Genomic DNA, 20,354 nt, shown 5'->3' with positions numbered 1-20,354 from the left:
TTTGTAAACCATTTCTAAGTCATAAATTTACTTCTTTCTAATTGCTGGGAACCTATAAAATCATGAAAATAATTTGTATGTACTTTCAGTTTAAATGTCAAATAATCCATGCAAATGGATTCATCTGATGCAGACATTCCTATTTGCTGTGTAGACCAGGTGTGGCCAAGACCATTCATTGGATGAAAACTGGCCTAGGGAGTCAAGAGGGTCAATCTCACATTCGTAGTCAAAGAAAAGTGCCGAATCATGAGTCTCTTGACTCCTGACCTCACCCCGCCTCTCATTGCTATTTTCCCATTTATTATGACATATCATACCTGTTCCCAAACCCTTTAATGACGGGGTAAGTCAAGTATCTATAGGACAGCAACAACAATAATAGCTGACATTTGTTGACTGCATGCCAAGTTGTGTTCCAAGCATTGTATGTGTATTAACTCAATCATCACAACAACCCTGAAGTACACATTAATATGATACTTTACAGCTGTGGCAAATTATATCTTTTTGAACTTTTGTAAACACGAAATACATTATAGTTGTAGCTTAATGGCTATTGAAAGTCTAGTGACCTAACATCATTCCAATGTTCTGAGACAAGAAGTATACGGATAATAGTGATTATTTATAGATAATAGCATATGTGCTGGCACTTTGATTCACATAAATTAGTCACAGAATATTTCAAGAGAGATTTTTGTTTTTTTTTTTTTTAAATTTTTGTCAATGAACCTTTATTTTACAAATTAGACTCAAACTCAGTGTCTCACACATTCTAGGCAAGCACTCTACCACTGAGCTACAACCCCAGCCCCTCAAGAGAGATTTTATTTTTAACTTATAGATAAGGAAACTGAGATCCAGGAAAATGTAAACTACTGAGGTCATGTAGGCAGTGGGAGGCTGAGGTAACAGAACCCCCAGCCTCCATGAGGGCAAGTGCCATTTTAGGAAGTTCATGTTAGTTTTCCTAGGAAGGAAAAGAGAAAAACTGTAGAAATCAATACAGAGCAAAACCACTTCCAGACTGCTCTCATGTCCTTGCAAGGGCTGTGCTTTGGGTGGGAACGTTCTGGGGGTTACTAAGCAAAGCGCTGAGTCACCCAGCCCTCAGGGACCTTGACCAGGCTGCTCCCTCCTGTTTGCCTCTGACGCTTTGTTTGGTGAATGAATGGAGTGTTTGCCATTCCACACCAGCTCTCCCAGACCCTTCCCACCACCGTGCTCTGTGATGAGCCAGGTGGAATCAGACTCCTTGCCCATAGTCACACTTTTTAACCATCTTTTTAATTTTTCTTTATCCCCAGTGTCAGATCTTTGAGACACTGAGAGTTTATTGGATTTTTGTTGAGGTAGGTTCATCCTTTGGAGTTTTGAGGGCCTTTATAGCCCCAAGGGCTACCAGAATCCTGGGTTTGTCCCAGCAACCAAAGGACTATTTGGAATGTTCGCCCTTCCTAAAATTGAACTTCATCTAACTCCCATAAGTAGATCAGATTTAGGGGGAATGGAAATATTTTGTTACACTCAAACATGAATAATAAGGTACAAATCCTAGAAGGTTGTGTTTTTTTAAACTCCACAATTTGGTTACTCTCTTGAGAAAGTGGAAGATAGTGAGGATTTATGAGCACTAAGCTGTTAAGACCTGGTCTGTATAACTTCTGGAAGCTCTTAACGACAGTATGCAATGAACAATACCATTTGATTTAAACTTTGGCTAAGGAAAGCCAATGTGTACCTAGCTAGAACATGAGCGATATGTTAAAACTCAACTAAAAGCAGAATATGCTCAGATTTCCAAGTGTCGAGGGCTGAGGTCTTGGAGAGGCAGGTTCTTAGCTGTAGTAATGTGACCTGCCTTGCCTGGAGCGAGAAAGGCACATGCACTTCCCCGACTGTCCAGCTAATCCCCACCCCTGCCCTGGGCCCACAAGTCAGCTAAGGTCCTCTCCTCAGCCTCTGGGCCTGTTTCTGTGAAAGCCCTCCTGGGTTGGACTGTCGTCAGCTTTACTTTCCCATCACGGAACTATGAAGTTCTTGAAGCCAGGACTTTTCTTGTGCCACCTGGGAGAAAGGAGCCTTCGCTCCATGGTGGGAACACCAATGACCAGGCACATGGGCGTTTGCACTCAGGCTGTCACTCACCGGGCTCCTCTGTGACTGTCAGTGCTGTGCAACCTTCCGGTCCTGACAACAGCATCACTGTTGGTGACAGCCGCTGACTCAATGAGGAAATTCAGTGCTTAGACGTCAACTTAACAGAGCAGCTCTCAATAGCGTATTTGACTTGTCGCCATGGCCACAGTAGAGAGTCCTCAAAACAAAGCCTCAGCCAGAGCGGTCAAGTGTCCTTAGCACCACGACTCTCCAGGCAGCATCGATGGCCTTGGAGAGAGAAGAAGGAGGCAGCCCCCAGTGACTGCATCTTTGTTGCCAGCTACTGGTTTCCGCCTTTTGGTGGGAATGAGATCTAGATGCAGAATATTGGCTACTCTCAATAACTGGTCTTCATAGGAACCAAGAGCTATTATAGAAACAGCGTGTCATGACCTCTTGACAGTCTCTACCCCCTTCTCAATACACTAACTGATGCTGTGACTACTTTGATCTCTTTGTCTTTCTTTAGCTTTTCATATCCCTCCTCACCTTTTGAGCCAGGGTCTCACTGTGCTCAGGCTGGCCTCGAACTCCTGCCTCCGTCTCCCAAATAGCTGGGACAATAGGCACTGCACCAACTCTTTTTATCTGACCCCTTTGTGAATCTAACTGAAGCTACAGACTGTCCCACAACAACGAGTACAGGCTTATTTCCATACATTTTTGCAAACAATCTCAAGAGATTCATAGAAACAATCCTTCTGACTTGACACCTCCCCCAAACAAACGAACAAAGCCCCCTCGTCTTTGTGTGAGCACCCAAGCCTTCCATGGCCATCTTGGAAAGTGACCATGTGTATGGTGATTTCATACTACTGTGTGACAGCCTGGCTGTGTGGCCTGTGGTAAGTGATCTAACCTCTCCGGGCATCAGTTTCCTCATATCTAGATGGTATTTCTCATTTAATCATCGTGTTGCTGTTAGGATTACAATAATTAAATCAGCTATAATTAAATAAAGTACCTCCATGGTTCCTGGTGCATAAAAAATGCCTCATCAGCATCGACTCATAGCACTGGGGCTCAATTTTAATTTCCCTTTGTTTTTTCCCTTGCATTGTCCCCATTTTCCAGTCCTTTTCCAACCGTCATTTGTAGTTCTCTTCCAAAACCAGAAGCTTTTACCTGGGCTCCTACTGAAAGAGAAATGCTGCCAGTGTTCAGAGCACACCTTAATTGCAGCCTTTTTACATGGAAGTCCTAAAACAGCTTTCCTTCCCTCCAATAGGCTCTGCAGAATACCTGCCTTTGATTCATTATTTCAGGAAAAAAAAAAAAAAAAAAACCCAAATCAAAACTCCACGCTTTTTCCACTTGTGTAGCTTCCAGGTGTTTTTCTCCACTCCAAGCACTTCGAGTCCCATGATCTGCATTCTGCCTGTGCTGCAGCAGCCGTTTCATGGTCCACTCAGTCCAGTAGTAGGAGCAACTTCTAGAGTGGACCTAAATCAGAAACAGCACTCCCTGGCCACTGCACCCGACAGGAGTCACCACGCAGACGGTCCCACCTATGAAAGTCATTAACAGACCCAGGCCAGCATCAGCTCCCAAGCCGGGAACGCCCTCAGATGCTGAAGGAAGTAGACAGGATCCCCCCTGCCCCACAGGCACGGTCTTCCTTCTGCCTGCTGCAGCATCAGGCTAAGACAAGCTTCATGATGTCTTGTCATGCTGCCAGGCTGCTGCAAAGAACGCCAGTAAACCGAAATCTCTATTACGTAGGAAGCCGTATAATTGGAAATGCCAGTAACTGTTCTATTGCTTTAATTTAGAAGGTGAGGAAAAATGATGCTTTAAATACAGGTAGAAAGTGACACAATGTTTTTTGTTTTTTGGTTTTTTGTTTTTTGTTGTTGTTGTTATTGTTGTTACTGTTTTTTAGTACTGGGGATTGTGCCAGGGGCACTTAACCACTGAGCCACATCCCTAATCCTTTTATTGTATTTTATTGAGACGGTCTTGCCGAGTTGCTTAGGGCCTCACCAAGTTGCTGAGGCTGGCTTTGAATTCGAGATCTTCCTGCCTCAGCCTCCCGAACCACTGGGATTACAGGGTGTCACAATTCTAAACAAGACAATATATATAGTTTCAATAGAGTTTGAACATAAAAAGGGCCAAGCAACTGAGGGCCTTAGAAGTAAAGTTGTATCTATTTACTCCTATCATTTAAGAAATGCATTGCAAAATAACAGAATGAATCAAACAACGTTACTCTATGTAAATTTATGATTACACAAATGGTATGCCTTTACGCCATGTACAGAGAAGCAACATGTATCCCATTTGTTTACAATAAAAAAATAAATAAATAAATAAATAAATAAAAAGAAATGCATTGCATGCCTACAATGTACCAGCATTGTTGGTCTGAGTGATAGGTAGAATAATGGCCCCCCCGAAGACGTTCATTCATAATAAGTCCCCAGAACCTGTGAATTTGTTACTTTATTATGGCAAGGGGGATTAAGGATGCGGATGAAATCAAAGTTCCTAACCGCTTGCACTTAAGGTAGGGAGACTCTCCTGCACTATCCAGGGGCCAGTATAATCATAGGGTCCTTGTACACTGGGAAAGGGAGGCAGAAGATTCAGTATCACAGCAAGGCAGTGTGAGAAGGACCTAACCTGTCACTGCTAGCTTTGAAGATGGTGGGGGGGCTGTGAGCCAAAGTTTGTGGTCCATCTCTCTAGAGGCCGGAAAAGGCAAGAAAACAGACTCTTTTGTCACCCTCCAGATGAATGTAGCCTGCTAACACCTTGACTTCAGCCCCGCTGAGAGACCTAGTTCAGATTTACAGCATAAAAGACCGTAAGGTAATAAATACATTTTATTTTAAACCAAGTTAGTAATAATTGGTAACAGTAGTAACAGAAAACTAATACACCAGTGGATTTACTAATTTAGTCAGATTGTCAGTCAATATTTATCTCTCCAAAGAAAAAACAGGAAAGACATGACTCATGGTCTGGAGAGACAAACATATTAACAACCAATTATATAAGTAGTTTTTACGTGCATACACACATACACACGTTTCTATTTGTTGATCGTGCAAGACCAAAGAGTCTAACACAAAAGGGGAATGAATAGAAGGCACCGTCTGAGGTGGATTGTTCTTTTCTTCACTGTGAATCCTTTTGGGGCCCAGAATGATTTATATGGAGTTCTTGAGTGGTTACAAATTCTTCTCCACCAATACTAGGGTTGGCTGCTGGTCCATCTCTCCTTGACTTACCCTGTGGAAGGACAGAGTGCAATTTATTCTTCCCAGAAAAGGAACATTTACAATCTCACCAACAATTAAGAGGACGGAGTTCTTGTTGCAAAGTCATGTGCACCCAAAGAGACAAATGGAGCTCATCTGCTGAGGGAGGCAGCAGTAGAGCAGTGATGAGTGCTTCCAGAGACACCCCTGTCACCTGCTGAAAGTGACAGGAAGAAGAAATTCCTCCCAGGTTTGGCTGCTGCTGTTGTGGCTGTGGCGCTCTAACCCTTCTTGGCCTTTCCTGTGGCCTTGGACTCTGCTAGGTTAGGCAATGCCAGGCCACGGCCTTGCTGGAACCTTCGAAATTATCACCATGGGAATGCATTCCATACATTTCAACTAAAAAAGAAAAAGCTGTTTTCAGATCCAATTTTGAAGTGAATGCAGAAGGACCTATCTTCGGGATTCAGAAAGAATGGAAAGATCTGTTTGGACCTAGTCAGTTGCCAAACTGGTTACCTACACTGCCAAGTTATCTCTACTGGGGTCTTTCCCCGACCCACTGTTGTTATGACCTCCACCAACCACCTAAAACAAGCCAACAGAGTTTAGAATATCACTGGACTATTCTAGAACATACATCTGATAAATGCTGCGTGCCTCTTGGAACCAAGAAAGACAGACTACTCTTCATCATAGCAACATTTAATCTGCATCTGGATAACCTGTTATTAAAAGCTCTACCACCTAAGAAACCCTTCAGATATCCCGTCTCACATTTACCACGTATTTTTGTGGTTTCATTCGGTGCTCACTGCTGAGAAAATCAGACTGTAGAACTGCCAACTTCCCAAGAGGCACTAGGTCACAGGGGTTCTGAGCAGTCTGAGGCAATTGGACAGGTTTAGGATTCACAAGCCCGCTCTTCCCGGCTATCCCTCAACCCCAGCATACCGCTCCAGGCTGGCACGTGCCCTGTGGTCGGAAGGAAGGAAACTGCCAGGCTGCTGCTTGGCCCTGAACAGCACCCCAGACCCCTGTAGGGCTGCCCTGCTGATGGTAGGTTCCTGGAATGCCATTCTGCTCTCTCCCCTTGTCCTCTGAGAGGTGCTTATTAGCAGAAGCACAGTTGCAGGACACACCTCTCGTGATGGCAGAGGACCTGGTGATTGGCAAGACGGAAGGCACTGCCAGCGTCAGGCAGAGCTGGCCCCAGGAAGTCGAAGGAAAGAATGCCACAACAGGCACAAATGGCTTTTCACCACACGGAAGCGGGTGGAGGCAGAACAGAAATTCCTACCTCTGCAGTGTGTCCCTGACCTTTCCTGCCTGTTGACTCAGTAGCAGAGCCAGTCAATAAACAGTCCTGAGAAACCACAGGGCTCTTAGCCCAACAGAACCAACTCAGTGCTCATTAACTACCTAACGTGTGCTTATTGCTAAGATTTTTCTACACTACTTAAAATGCCCCCAGCAAGATCATATTTGGGCCACAAAGCGAAGACCCTCAGCCATGGAACTCTGCATTCCCCACATCTGATCATAGGATGCTTGTTATAGCCCAGATATTAAAAATAATAAAGGGGTTGTGACTCAGCAGTAGAGCACCCATCGAGCACGGGGGAGGCACTGGGTTCGATCCTCAGCACCACATATAAATAAATAAAATAAAGGATGTGTCCACCTACAAAAAATAAAGAACAATAATAATATAGAGCATGACTGCTAATACTTACATAGCTGATGCCATTAAAAACTATATAGTAAAAATAATTATACTGTAGATTTTTAAAGAGAAAATTAAAATGTGTCAAGGGGTGAACTATAAACCTAAATACCAGAATACAAGAGAAAACACTATGAATTCAGTAGAAAGGTCATGGGCAAAGGACGGAAGGGCTCATAAAAGGAGGTTCGGGTTGGGGAGATCAGGACTCTCTCCAGGACGGCCCCCAGGGATGGAGGCCCTGATCGAAGTCTCTCAGCATAGCCTGCATTTCAGATCCCGATGCCCAGGTTGCACCCCAGCACAACTGGGTGAGATTTCTGGGATGGGATCAAGGCAAGTTTTATTTTAAAACTCCCACCACTGGCTGCACAAGAACACTGTCAACATGTCTCCCAATTCTCTAGGTCCATCAGCCTACACATACAGTCGTACAGATTACAGAGGCTTTTACAGGTACAAAACGTGTCCCATGTCCCTTTCCATTCTGCAGACCCATTGCCTCCATCTCAGACTAGGCTGGACTGCTGGCCAGCAGGGGCTTCTGAGCACTTGGCATTCGTGTGGCATGATTGGTGAGCAGGGAGCGCAGACGCATACCTCACATTGAAACCTTAAAATGTCCCGTTCATCACTTTAATGTTGGTTGCGTGTTGAAAAGATCATATTTTGATTATGTCAGATTAATAAAATACATCATGAAAATTAATGTGCCCTTGTGCCTTTTATTTAAGGTGCTTAACAGATCATATAATTACAATGCTTGAGTTACATTTCTGTGGACAATGATGTTCCAAGACAAGCATCATTGCTGACCAGGGCTAATATAATCTTCTCTTAAATGGGTTTCTGCCTCGCTTCCTACTCAGTCCCGCTCAGAACAAATCTGGGAGCCTTGCTCCTTGCCTCCGCCCCTCAGGTCTCTCCCACCCCCAGCAAGTTAAAGTCTTGGCACATAACTCAGACATGACATGGCTCCTGCTCACTGTTTGCCTCTGTCACTCTACATGGGCCACCTGTCCTGGTGCAATTGGTTTCCTGCACTGCCCACACCCTGTTTCCTTAACTTGGAATCTGCAGGGGAAGTCCTGCATCTGTGAGTGAGAATTCTGACTCATCTGTCTACACTTCCCCTCCCTCCAACCAACGTAGAGAGGTGTGCTATCTCTCTACCCTGTCCTTCAGGAGCTAGGGACCTCAGATGCGCCATCCTAGCATTGATCGCACATGCACTACGGTAACTAGTGTGCAGCCTCTTTCCTGCTACACGCTTTGGCTTCTTGGAGACAAAGAAGGAGCTGACTCACAGCATGATGCTTTGTGCTCTGTAGTATATCAGTCACAAACCCTGCAACCACTCCCAGAAATCAGACCCAAACCTGCTGAAGGAAGTTCACCTTTAGACACAGCCTTAGGCTACCACCTCCTACCACCCCATCTCCTGCTCTCAGGAGACAGTTTCTCAATATACAACTGATCTGCCTGCTATGAATACATTTCATCAAAGGATTAGCATTGGTATCATAGGTCACTGGAACCTTGAGGATGGAAAAGGGGAAAAAGAGGCAGAAGGGGGACTGAGACACTAAGGACAAGCTTGTAAACATGTTGTGAATGACTCTTCTCCTGTTTCTGCCTCCTGGGGCTATTTAACTTCTTACAGTATTTCTGCCCAGGAATCACTCAACAGATTGAAAGCAAATGAAACGCCTAGAGTCTGCCCTTTGCCGTACCTGTTCATTCTTTTAACTGGTATTCTAACTTAGTGACCAGAGCTCTTCTGGAGCCAAAGGATTGAACTGGGTTTCACTCCCCCCCTTAATTAGTTCTAAGGCCTTGCGTGAGTGGTTTGTTTCTGTGTACCCCAAGTTTCTTTAATAAAATTGGAGTTAATGATGATACCTACCATTGCAGAAAGAATAAGGACCCCCCTGCCCTGCCAAGACGTCCACACTCCAATCCTCAGAGCCTGTGAACATGTAATCTTCCATGGGAAAAGGGACTTTATAGACCCCTTGAATTCCAGATCAGGAGTTCCCCAGATCTGGAATGCACTGCAAATGTACTGTGTGTGCATTTATTTTTGTTTTCTACCTTTTCCCAGAATTCCTACTTGAAAGCTATCTTGTGTGCACTTCATATGAGTGTGTACATACTCCCGGGAAGCAGAGCCGAGTTGCCTTACTGCTTTACTCATCTGCAGAGTCAGTGGATGCCAGCCTCACACTTGGTGTCACTTGAGAGGGATGAGCAGAGGCAGGGGTGGGTCTGCTTTGGCTCCCAGGGGCTGCCGTTACCTGGGTCCTAGCTGCGGTCACTATTTGCACAGTGCACAGAGGTGTCGCGCTTGTGTCCACAAAGGGATGCAGATCAGGAAGCAGCCCAAGAGACTGCCCCGGATGCACCCCCGGGGGCTGGTCCTCCATTAACTGCTCACGTGAAGGTCAGCGAGAGGACCTGTGGTCCTCTTGTTCTCCTCAAAGCCAGCATCAGATGGACTATCTCAGAGACAGGAAATGCTTGAGGAGGACAGACCTGCTCAGGAAGAAATCTGGGAAATAATGCCCGAGGCGTGTGGGGATGCAGGTGCCAGGTGCCTCTTTCCCAAGTTCAAGCAGAGGCACAGTCCTGGGTTTCCTCCTGCAGGTCCTGACGAGAAACCACGTGCAAGAAGGAATCCTGAAAACTGCTGCCTGCTGTTGACTCCTTTCCAAGCCCAGGCCTAGCGCCCCTCTCTTGGGCTCATTAGCTAACTTGCCTTGAGTGTGACTGAAGCCAGAGCTCTGACTCATGGGGCAAACCTTCCACATGGACAGGGACTCCAAGAGCCCGAACAAAGCTTGGACCCCCGATGTCACCACCTGCCAAATGCCAGCCAGCCTCTGGTGCTGTCTGCACAGACCACCGACCCACCGGTGCGTTGGCTGGGGTGTGAAAACGAGCGAGTGCACCAGCTGTATTCCAAGACCTCTGGGGTGCACCAGGGATACAACTAGAAATTGAGAAATGGGATCCCCAGCACCCCCCCCCAAAAAAAAAAAAAAAAAGAAATTGAGAAACGGTGTGCTTGAAGAGTCTCATAGATACCTTTATAATAGCATTTTTCGGAACATGAAGCATGTGTTTATTGCAGAAACAGAGAAAGTAATTAAGAAAAAAATTAAAACCACTCATAAAATGTCAACACCTAAAACAATGACTGTTAGAATTTTTTATTTTTTAAATATCTTACTCCCCATCTCCTTGACAATTCTGGTCATTTCTTTTTCTTGTCCAGTTTCCATCTGGTAAGCAGAGTCTCCTATAGTTTCCAGTAGAGGAATCAAATACGTGAAATGTATTAGTGGTTCCTCCCTTGGTCAGGGGCTTTTCTCTCCAGCCTCTTGGTGGTAGATTTATTTTTAACTGTCAAGAGACGGTGAATGAGAGTGTATCAGCTTATCCATTCCTCAAACATGAAAGGTTCACACTCTCTTAACGTATATCAAATGTCGCACCTGTTCCTTCCATCAGTTAACAACCCAGAGATGATGTATTCTGGTACGTTTATGAGAATCTACCCAAGACACCTCGAGACTTTTAAAAAAAAATCTATCTTCAACCACAAAATAAATCAAACACTGTCACAACTTACCAGATGTTCTGTGACCCAGATGCTGGGTGGGAGGGACAGAGAACATTTCTTTCCCTGGAGGTCTATGCAGGAAAAGTGCCTCTCTTAAAAGAGTAGACCTGTCCTCTGCCAGGGCAAATACTCCTTACTTTGTGAGAAAGTTAATGTAACGTGTAAAGTGCTGTATATAGTATTAGAATTACAACATTTAACTTATCAAACTCATTTCCAAATGTCTTTGTCCAGGAACTGTCAAAATAAGCTACTAGGTCTGAACCACTGTCAAATTTTGCTTCTCCCTCTGTCTAACCAGTCAGCAGTTGTCAGGAAAATAGCAGGAACTAGTGAGCACCTCTTTGGCCATGATAAGCAAACAGGTCTTGTGAGGGGACACCAGAGTCCCCTCTTGCTCTTGTGTCCACACTGCTTCTTCCTTATTTAGTACTCTGGTGTCAGACCTCAAATCCAAAGTCAACATGCTCATCAGTGAGCAATGCTGTTGCTCCATCCATGGGAAATGTCATCCTCATGCCCAGGGCAAGCAGCACTAGCCAGCTGTTAGGAAACTATAGGCCGTACTGCACAGAGAAAATGGACAGATAAGATTTTCACATTTCTTGGTGAAATTATAGTAAAACTAGCAACACAGAAATCATCCCCAAATAAAGCCTCTCTCTTTCTCTTTTCTCTTTTTCTTTTTTGTGATGTTGGAGAATAAACCCAGGGGCACTCTGGTACTGAGCCACATCCCTAGCCCTCTCTTATTTTTTAATTCTAATTTAAAAAATTGTAGTGCTTTGTAGTTACACATAATGGTGGGGTTTATTTTAACATATTCATAAATGCATTTAACAGTTTTCTTCATTTCAATTCCCAGTATTTCCTATCCTTCCACTCCTCCTCTTCCACTGCTACTTTTTCTATTTTTTATTTTGAGACAGGGTCTCCTTAAATTGCCAAGACCAGCCTCCATCTTTGCAATCCTCCGTCCTCAGCCTCCAGAGTAGCCGGGATTACAACATGCACCCTGTGTCTGGCTCTCGCTGGCTCTTTTGTCTATATGTCTGGATGTTCATGGTAACGGCTCAGGCATTGACGTTACTTCTAGTGAAGTCAGACTAGGTCTTGTGTGGGGGGTCATCCACTAGCAGGGGAAGAGGGTTCCTGCAGGACTCTCTTTCCCACGAGTGATTTGAAATTCTTGTTTCCCAAAGAACAGAGTCTGAAAGTGGGTGTCTCCCACCTCCTGCAAACACCTACCTCTGACTCTTGCCTCTTCGGTGCCTCAGGCCTTTGTTCAGCCCACCCTAAAGATGGCAGGAACTTCAGACATTCAGCAAGAGCCCTGGTGACTTTAGCCCCTGGTTGCCATTATCCAATCAGCACCATGAGAAATCACAGTGCCAGCAACACTGTCGGCCTCAATCCCAGGAGAGGGATTAAATTCCTCTTTTAAGTTCTGGCTTGCACTGACCATTAGCCAGTGGCTCTCCAGTGTCACTTAGGCAAGGACTCCTGTTTCAAGGGTAAATATGATACAAAACAGTTCACAATCTTTACCTTGCATTTGATCTTATTTTTACAGTCTTTAACTTTTAAACGCCAATAGTATCAACTCACCATCCACTTGACATCGTTTTACAGAAACACTGGGACTATGACTAACTCGTCTGCACTGCGCTAGAGTCTCTAAGCAGTGAGTTTTGCATGGTCCACTTCACTTGCTCTTCATAGTGAAGTCCACACAGCAGGTGGGAGGGTGCTGATAACAGGGCCTCTTGTCATCACTGTCATTACTGCTAATGTCACCCCCTTGGGCAAGCAAGAGTGTTTTTATTTTGCTTCCCTCCTGAAGCAGGAAGCTAATTTACTGTCCCTGGAAGCCTCCAGTTTTCAGCCTTTCTAGGGTACTAAAAATCCCAAGTGGGTTTGAACAGGACCAGCAGTACCTTGTCAGGAGCATTGGTATCACCTGGTAAACTTGTCATAAATAAAAATTTCAGACCTGACTCCAGACCTACTGCTTCACTTGAACACAGAGCATGAAGAATAAATCCTTGTCTGGTGGTTAGGGATCCTAACTCAATGAACTACCCCCCACCCTTCTTGGCCTATGGTCGTTTGCTGGCCATGTGCTCAGCAAAATCCTACTCCACATTCCCAAGGACGCCCTGTCCTCCTGAGCACATCCTGACCTTCGGTACCTTTGTTAAGCAACTGTCCTGCTCTGAACTATTCATGACATTGAAGATGTATTTCTTCATTGAGTATAATGCTCTAACATTTACTAGTCCATTCAGGCTAAATGTTAGAGTTTAGGTATGGGGTGTCCCACAAAAGCTCATGTGAGCCAATGCAAGAATGTTCAGAGGTGAAGTGATTAGATTATGAGAGGTGTAATCTGATCAGTGGATTAATCCACTGATATGGATTAAGTGGGTGGGAACTGTAGGCAGGTAGGGTGTAGCTGGAGGAGATAGGTTGCTGGAGGTGTGCCTTTGGGTTCATATTTTATTCCTAGTGAGCAGAACCTTCCCTTTGCTTCCTGACCCTGACATGAGGGGAACAACTTTCCTCCACTGGGCTGTGGAAGCAGCCAAGCACAGACTAAACCTCTGAAACCATGAATGAAAATAAAATTTCCCTCCTCTATGTTGTTCTTGTCAGGTCTTCTGGTCACAGTGACAAAAAGCTGACCAAAACAACAAAGTACTGGCAATTTAAACAACAGAAATTTCTTTTCTCGTAGTTCTGGAGGCTGGAAGTGCAAGGTCATGGTGTTGGTGGGTGTGGTTTCTTCTGAGGCTTCTCTACAGCCCTCTCCCCACGATGTCCCCACATGATCATCTCTCTGGGCATGTGCTCTGCTACTGAATCCCCTTCGGGGAACTTTTTTTTCTTAAATGATGAGGCACATCTGCAATTAGGTCACTTCCCTTGTCCCATCTCATAGAACCCTAGAAGGCTGCCAGTCTTCCTTCTTTGTGTCTTGCATTCCTTCTTTTCTTTAATCCCAGCGGGCCAAACTTCTTTATTTGTGGCTCATGCTCATGCTGATCTTTAATCAAGGGGCTGTTCAGCTGTACCCTGAGTTCTAATCAGAACAAGCTTTCTTACTTTTTTTGGAACACAGATAGGCTAAATATTATCCCAATCTTCAAATTCTGATGCTTTAATGATTCAGTCTAAAATGACTCTCCCCCTTACATTTTATGATGATTGGCAAGGAGAAACAAGTTCACCCCTTTAACACTTTGCTTGGAAATCTCTGCTAAATATCCAAATTTATCACTTTGGTTTTACTTTCCACCAAACTCTAGGACACAATTTGTCCAGACTCTTTCCACTTTAGAACAAGGATTTCGTTTCCTCCATTCTCCAATAGCCTGCTCCTTATTTCTGCCCACGGCCTGATCAGAATCACCTGTAACATCCATATTCCTACTAACAGTGTTTTCAAGGTACTCAAGGGTTTTATTACCATGCAGCTCAAAACTGTTCCAGATTCTAACCATTATCCGGTTCCTAAGTCACTTCTATATTTTAAGGTATTTGTTACAACAACACCTACTTCTTGGTACCAGAATCTGTATTGTTTGATGTTCTTCAGAGAAACAGACCTAACTCTGTGTGTGTGTGTGTGTGTGTGTGTGTGTGTGTGTGTGTGTGTGTGTGTGTGTGAAAGACAGACAGATTGATTTTAGGGAATTGGCTCATGGGTTTATGGAAGACTGCAAGTCCAAACTTTGCAGTTCATGTCTGAAGGCCTTCTACAAACTGAATTCCCTTTCACTAAGGGAAATCTAGTCTTTTACTGTATTTCAGGCCTTCAACTGTTTGGACGAGACTCACCTATGTTATGAAGGGCCATCTGCGTTACTCAGCCTACCCGTTTAAATGTTAATCTCATCCAAAAACATCCTCACGGAGACATGCAGATAACATCTGACCGCAAACATGCCATGCTGAACAGGCAAATAGGACTCATGCTGACATCTGCCATACCTCCCATCTTTATTTTCCTTGTTATCATCATTTCAGCTGTTTTCTCATTAACCCAGAAAAGAAGTCCAAAGCCAGCCAGGGGGACTGGCAGCACCCTGCCCAAATAAGGAAGCATGACTTCAAAGGCGGACAGCAGCAAAGCGACCAAGCAAAGGGAAAGCCCTTCCTTCCGGTCGCTTGCTTCTCTTCCCAGAGTGGAAGTGCAGGTCAAGACGGTTGGCAGGTTCCACTGCTGGGGTTTATGGTGCAGCAACAAACAGTTGCCTAAAACTATTGGCATTCATTTAGCCTCTAGGTCAATTCGACGGTGAGGCCAACAGCAGAATCATTTATCTATTTGTTTGTGTGTGTGCATGTGGGGGTGGCGCTGGGAGTCGAACCCAGGTCCTTGCACATACTCAGCAAGTGCTCTACCAACGGGCCATGCCCTCAGCCCCTCAAAGCACCGTTGTTAGGCAAACCAAGAAAGTACCCATGGAAACCTCCAGGCAGAGGTTCAATGGGCAGTGTTCTTCTTTGCATCCTGCAAAGAACTTTGCAAGTTTGGGGTAGTCTGTAAATTACAAAGGTCTGGCTTGTGGGTATTTGGGTGGTCGTTCCCCAGGTCTCGATTATTCCTTTGTCTATCAGTCATCTATACATATTGAACTGATATGATATGTTTATCAATATCCCAGAGACAGCAAACAGGCCATGATGTGGCTTTCTTAGAAAATTACTTTTACCGTCATTGCACATGAACAGTCTCTCCAAAGTTAAGCCAGTTAGTCTATTGGTTTATTCTAGATGAAGACAAATATAAAGCAAACTCTATGGCATTAATATGACTTTGCCTATTTAAAATTAATATAAAGACTATCTAATATATTTTTTAAGATATAAAAAGAAGAGGTTTATTTTGTTTGCAGTTTTGGTCCAAGGTCAAGGGTCTGCATCGGCAATGACCCTCACGCTGGCAGAGACAGTGCAGGGCCTCCTGTGGCAAGAGACAATTTGTATGTGTATGTCTAATATGTTTTAGCATTTAGGGAAAACCTTAAGAATGGAACAGAATTAATAATTTATGTTGCAGAATAATAATGGTTTGCTCAGTCTTGTCCCCACTCTCTTGTTCTACACCAATTTTGGACACATCAGGAGATTCATGTCGTGAGGAGAACTCACAACTCACGTCCACTAACAGTAGGCGTCTTGCCATCTGCACTCTTGGGGAGATGGGATTGACCACCTTGGAGACGTTCATCTAAAAGGGAACGTCCAGGAGTCCTGCTGCACTGGACGGTCATAGTGGCTGTGGCTTGGTTATCCTCCCAAGTGGTATCATCAACATCCAGCACATTTCCTGACCCAGAGTCTAAGACTGATCAGTAGCAGAGGAAGGAATGAGTGTATTTAACTCTATCTATTCAGCAATGATCTCTACGTGCCTGGCACTGTTTTTATTACTTTAGGAATGATTTGAATTCAATCTTCACAACGACCTTCTATCTGGTACTATTAGGTCATAGCTTGGGTCTGAAATGTTCCTCAGAAGCTCATGTGCTGAGGGCTTGGTCCCCAGTGCAGCCGTGTTTAGAGGCGGGGCCTGGGGTGATGAATGGGCCCTGAGGGATCTGACTTGACAGTAGGTTAATTCTGTGATGGATTCATAGCTTAAGGTGCTATTTAGGGGTGGTGGAAACTTCAGGAAGTGAAGATGAGTTGGAGCAAGTAGGTCATTGGGGGCGTGCTCTCGAAACTATACTTGTCCTCAGACCCTTCTCTCTGCTTCCTGGCTGCCCTGAGGTGAGCAACTCCACTCTACCACATGCTCCCCACTGGGACAGTCCACCTCACCACAGGCCTAGAAGCAATTAAGTCAGCTGACCATGTACTAAAACCTCTGAAAATGTGAGCTAAACTAAACCTTTTCTTATTTAAGTTAATTATTCTCAGGTATTTTGTCACAGTACCAGAAATATAACTGACACATTATTTTTTATTTTCAATTTTTTTTTTTTTTTTTGCGGTGCTGGGGATTTGAATTCAGCAAAGGCTGAATTTAGACCTGATCGATCTCACTCCACAGTTCATTCCCTTAAGGACTACAAATGAATGAATGAGTGACCTAGGAAGAGGGTCGTGCCCACCAATGGAGTTGTTGGAATTTTTTTTTTTTTTTTTTTTTTTTTTTTTTTTGCAGTGCTGGGGATTGAACCCAGGGCTTTGTGCTTCCAAGGCAAGCACTTTACCAACTGAGCTATATTCCCAGCCCACGGAGTTGGAAGTTTTTATGGATTTGTCTATCACCATGGTAGTTGTCTAGAAGTCACTAGACAGAAGCTTCCCTACTCCAGAAAATTGCCTTGTCTTGATAGGACTGTGATGTTAAGTAAACAGCCTCCAAATTACCAGTCTGCCCAAGACCAGGTATTGGCTATATCAGCAATTTGCTATTTTGATGCAGGGAACAGAGGGGTAGAATAAACCCAGAGCATCTAGTGCAGCCTTGCTCACCTTCCAAAAGGACACCCTGTGGGGCTGCAAATTAGTGTGCAGCCACTCTGGAAAGCAGTGTGGAGATTCCTTAGAAAACTTGGAATGGAACCACCATTTGACCCAGCTATCGCACTCCTTGGCCTATACCCAAAGGACTTAAAATCAGCATACTACAGAGATACAGCCACATCAATGTTCGTAGCTGCTCAATTCACCATAGCCAGATTGTGGAACCAACCTAGATGTCCTTCAATTGATGAATGGATAAAGAAACTGTGGAATATATATACAATGGAATATTACTCAGCTATAAAAAATAATAAAATTATGGCATTTGTAGGCAAATGGATGAAATTGGAGAATATCATGCTAAGTGAGATAAGCCAATCTCAAAAATCCAAAAGGCGAATGATCTCACTGATAAGCGGATGATGACACATAATGGGGAGTGGGAGGGGGGCAAGAATGGAGGAAGAAGGGACTGTATAGAGGGAAAAGAGGGGTGGGAGGGGGAAGGGGGAAGGAAAAAATAACAGAAAGAATCAAACATCATTACCCTATGTAAATGTATGATTACGCAAATGGTATGCTGTTACTCCATGTACAAACAGAAACAACATGTATCCCATTTGTTTACAATTAAAATTAAAAAAAAAAAAGGACACCCTGCAAAGGACTTGAGAGCCACTTGGCAGGTGTGGCCGAGGTTGGTACTCAGCATTTTAGCTGACCAGAGATTGCAGTCGGGCAGATTAATGGGTCCCAAAGGTCAAGTGTCCACTGCTCAGAAATCATTCCTGATTAGATAATATCCCTCACACTGACAACACTCTGCTCAGACTCTCCCTCCTTAAGTGAAGATCCCTGAGAAGATGGTGCAGGGGGTAAGGAAAGCCCCTTTCTCAGGTCAGTCATTACAGTCTGACCTACTCCATGTATAGACTCGGAGACAGCCAGGGGCTTTAATGTGAGCTCACGGAAAAAAGGGAACATTGAACTTCCATGGGATTGAGGAATGACCACTCAGCAAAATGCCCCAGCATTTACTGCAGCTCTTCAAATCACATTTTAGAAAACAGAATAGGAGCTAGGCTGTAGTCCCAACTCCTCAGAGGCTGGAGCAGGAGGATCCCCTGAGCCCAGGAGTTTGAGGCCAGCCAGAGCAAAACAGTGAGATCCTGTCTCTTAGAAAATTTTTAAAATTAAATAAAGTAAAAATAGAATGAGAATTATAATGCAATAATTAAAAATGAGCCCTTCTGATAGATGCTTTCTAATATCTAAGAAAAAAAAAAACTCATTTTTTTTAAAAAACAGTTTGACTGCTTTTTTTTTTTTTTTTTTTTTTTTTTTTTTTGCGGTGCTGGGGATCAAACCCAGGGCCTTGTGCATGCAAGGCGAGCACTCTACCGAGTAAGCTATCTCCCCAGCCCCCTCTTTGTATATTTTTTAGTTGTTGTTGGACCTCACGGGTGCTAAATGAGTGCTCTACCACTGAGCCACAACCTCAGCCCTGTCAAAATTTTTTGATAAACACTTTCAAAATACAAAACTCTTTAGTAATTATCTCCAAATCCTAGGGTCAGGTTAATTGGAACTTCCTTCTGGACATCTATATATATTTGTATTTTCTTTGAGAATAAGTGATTCTTTTATGGAATCACTTTACCGAAAAGTCCTTCACTTTATTCCTAGCGTTTTACCAAGCTACTCATCCTTCCAGAATCATCAAACAGGAAATTGAGAAGAATTTAATCCAAAAATATGACCATGCCCATTTATCACCTCCAGTGAGGAAGTAGGCAGTTAGGGAGGGGAGGCACAGGGGAGGGCGTTTGGACCCACACAGCCACTGGCACACTTGGGGCCTTGTCTCAGCCAGCCAGGCAGTGAGCCTGCAGCGGGTCCGCAGGTTCTGAGATCTCCCTGTGGGTGGCTCAGAGCAGGATGCCAGCAGCAAGCGTGGGAGGGAAGCTGGAAGCCGGGGTGTCCTTAGAGGTGGCTGAGGACAGGACGGGGTTGTTGAAAAAGAGGAGTCAAGGAGTCCCTGTGATTTTGACCCAAACACCTGGAAGAAAGTTCTGCAATTAACTGAGATGATGGGTGGGAGCTGGCTTGAAGAAAAGCATCCGGAGCTCATGTTTGGACACATCAGTAAGCATGAGTAGCAAAGTCGACATTCACGCGGAGACCTCAAGTTAACATAAAAGTCGATTCAGTGTACCGAGGTCTGGGAGGAAGACACAAATGTGGGGGTCAACCACACACTGATGAGGCTTAGAGCTGAGACCAGAAAAGAAAACCATGGCTGTGAGGTGGCGGGAGGGGGCCGGGGGAGAGAATGAGGAGCCACCAGGGAAAGGAGAGGAGGAAAGAGGTGCACCCTGAGCCCCAGGCTCTGCGCCAGGAGCCCTTTCCTGCTCCACGGGCCCCTGCTCTTGGGACCAGGCCTCTGCTGTTTTTCCTATCCAGTGCTCTGGTTCCCGCCAGGGTTGGCGTCTGGCCTGACCCCTCGCCTGCTTGGCTGGAATCCTGTGACCGACTGCCTTGGTCCAGCCTTGCCCCCAGGGGTCTGGCTTCTGACTGCTTCCCCTGTGAGGAAACCAGTTTTCCAGAACTACACAGCTGCTGTGGATGCTGAGCGGCTGGCCTTCCCAGAAAGCCCCTTCCCCATCTCACTACTGAGTGTCTTATGCACCACGTGGAATGACCATTGTAACCCGTGGCTGCCCGGATCCTGTCTGTCCAGCCAGCATCGATATCGCTCTATGGTTCTCTTCTGTCTCAGATGTGTGTCCAAAGATGTCCCTCTGGTTGTTGGGACTCAGGAATCATTTAGCACCACTGTGACATGAACTTTGCACGTTTCCAGGTCATCTGTTGTCTTCTAGTGCAAGATTTTTTTCAAGACTTAGGTCTAAGAATGAACCCAAATGTTGTTTGTAGTGATAGGAAAGAAGAGAAAAGAAAATGATATGATCGAACTCTCACTAAACACCAACAACTCACTAAACATTTTTCTGATCTAATATAATTTAATTTACACAAAATCCCATGCAATTGATTCCTGCCTATCGGATGAGGAACTGGGACTCATCAAGGCTGAACAATTTTACAGTTACCAGCTAGTAAGAGGCTGAACTCAAAGATAAACCAGGGCCTG

General features: G+C 44.6%; 1 long non-coding RNA gene across 1 annotated transcript; it reads right to left on the bottom strand.

The window, feature by feature from the left end:
• Positions 1–4,973: 4,973 nt before the first annotated feature.
• LOC306642208 lies at positions 4,974–6,502 on the bottom strand. The gene is made up of 2 exons (XR_013758424.1): positions 6,324–6,502; positions 4,974–5,768 (listed from the first exon to the last, which is right to left on the bottom strand). It is a non-coding gene; the product is annotated as an uncharacterized lncRNA (long non-coding RNA).
• Between the last annotated feature and the right edge of the window lie 13,852 nt (positions 6,503–20,354).

The sequence above is a fragment of the Sciurus vulgaris genome, assembly GCF_902686455.1.
Source record: "Sciurus vulgaris genome assembly, chromosome: 12".
NCBI lineage: Eukaryota > Metazoa > Chordata > Mammalia > Rodentia > Sciuridae > Sciurus > Sciurus vulgaris.
The sequence above is the reverse complement of the archived record's forward strand: the minus strand, read 5'-3'. Positions and strand labels throughout refer to the sequence as shown.